The 2303-nt window shown below is 42.8% G+C and overlaps 1 pseudogene; it reads left to right on the forward strand.

Annotated features, from left to right (window-relative positions):
• Nucleotides 1–213: 213 nt before the first annotated feature.
• Nucleotides 214–1306, forward strand: LOC147735040 (uncharacterized; annotated as a pseudogene).
• The last annotated feature ends 997 nt before the right edge of the window (nucleotides 1307–2303 follow it).

The raw sequence follows: 2303 nt of genomic DNA on the forward strand, positions 1-2303 counted from the left end.
ATTCTGTGAATTCCAAAATAGTAGTAAGTTTAGGATTGAGTCTTAAGTTCATTCTGTGAATTGGGCCCAATGGGACCAGGACAGGAAAAGTGGGAAAATGTGCCTGCTGAAATTTTTTATTTACAAGAGTGATTATACCAGTTTTTTTTCGGTTTCTGGATCACAGTATGGCTTGCCGCTGCGACGCTTGCGCTGTGTGGTCCGTGTTTGGGCATGTCTGGAGGGGTCCGGGAGGACCCGGGGGTGCCAAAGGGGATCCACCACCCGAGTCAGATGACAGCATTGTTGCAGCAACTGGATAACATCTGGAGCTACTTGGCTGGGAAAGTGCTGAACACTTTCCACTTCTGTGTGAGAAATCTTCGGAGTACAGCTGAAATAATATCCACTTGTCTGGTCACCATACCTACCCCTGTCCATGTGCTTCTGCACATCTCCAACCAAACTAACTTTGATGGGGTAGTGGAGGACACTGATGTTCAAACACATCTGAGTATTTATGAGTCCTGTTGTTTTTGCCGGGAGGTTACAGATAGCCTCTGGAGGAACACAACGAGTATTGTTACCTACAACATCTTTACTGGAGACGTTTGCTATCAACTAACTTGTGACCCTGTAAAAATTGGCAAGTGTCGCCAATTAAAAGTAGAGAAAAGCAAACAATTGACCAACATTATGTCAGTCACGACATGACAGTTTTTGCAGTAATGTTACGAATTATATTGTCTGTAATCACACAGTATTAACCGCTAGCCATGTTAAACATGTGAAATTACCCAAAGGATGGTTGTTCTTGTGTGGCAATATGTCATACACTTACATACCAGCTAATATAACGGGAGGACCGTGTGCTTTATCACGATTAAGTCTTATGCTTTTTCCCATGCAGTCTGTCACACGTACTCGCTCTCCTAAAGCCACTGTTCAATTACCCGAAGATTGTTACTCCAATATTGACTTGCTTTCTAAAGCAGAGTATACTAGTTTAGTTATTTCCATTGTAGCATTGCCAGGATTGTCCGATTATAACATAATAATTATCGTTAAACTTTCTTGTTTAATTGTCAAAAATCTATACTATACTTCTGCCGCCTTAGCTGAATTGTTATTAGATGTTCAAGGAACAAGGAAAGCTGTTTTGCAGAGTAGGGCAGCTGTGGACTATTTGTTGTTAAAACACAACCACGGTTGCAAGGACTTTGACGGACTCTCTTGTTTCAATTTATCTGATCATTCTACAACTATCCATGCGCATATTTATGCCTTCAATGATTTATTGAAAGGGGTTACCCAAGACGTTAATTAAGGATGATGGGATTGGTTGTTTGTGTGGCTGCCTAATTATGGACAGCTTTCGTTATATTTTTGGTGTTATTGTAGTAATTATTTGTGTTTATATATCATTGTGTTGTTGTATTCAATGCGTTCCTAATCTTCTCTCCCTTATTCGTCCCAGAACCATGGTTAGTCCAATGGGATATGATGGGTGAATTGAAGGTCAAGCGGTGGGATGTACTGCATTAACCATTATCCAAGTGCTAAATTGCATGTTAAACTCAATTCCATCCGATGCTCTGCTCTTCCATTGTGTTGCATCTAAGCATGGGCAAAAAATCCGTTTCGCTCGCGGATTTTGCAGATTTTCGGTAAATTCGCAATCCGCGAGATTCGCGAATCTCCCGCAAAATCTGCAAATCCGCGAGCAGCGGATTTCATGGCTTGCTCGCACTGTTCACGTGAGTTCGCGGCTTCCCAGTACAACTTCGCGCCCCGCGAATAAGCGCAAAATTGCAGAAATACGATCTTAGCAAAACTGAAACTACTTACCAGGTTCAAAAGTTCAGGCTCATCATTAGTAGCCATTTCCTGTAGTGCTTCCTGAGGGGCCCCTCCAGAGTTCAGTTGCCAGTTGCAACTATTATGTGACCCTGCTCTGAACCTCAGAATAGTTACACATATGCCACAAAGGTCCTGAATTACAGCTAAGGGAGACAAGCAGGAGCCAGGCTGGAGGTTCAAATCCATTAATCAGCCCCTAATTCATTATTGTCAGTTGGGGCAGGGCAGGTGTTGTAACTAATTTTGCAACAATGAAAGCACTTAGCAAGTGCAAAAGATCACTAATCAGGAAGCACTAAGGAAGCAGGTGCCAGCTAAAAAAATATTCTGTGACACATTAATCAGCCCCAAATTAATTCAGGTCACTTGAGGCAGGGAAGGTGTGCTTGCGTTGCCACAATAATGTACACTGACTGGACAACCAGAGGGTGCTGTGATGAAACAGAGGGTGGCATGGGTGGGCC

This window comes from Lissotriton vulgaris, chromosome 1_2 (assembly GCF_964263255.1).
Source record: "Lissotriton vulgaris chromosome 1_2, aLisVul1.2, whole genome shotgun sequence".
Taxonomy (NCBI): Eukaryota; Metazoa; Chordata; class Amphibia; order Caudata; family Salamandridae; genus Lissotriton; species Lissotriton vulgaris.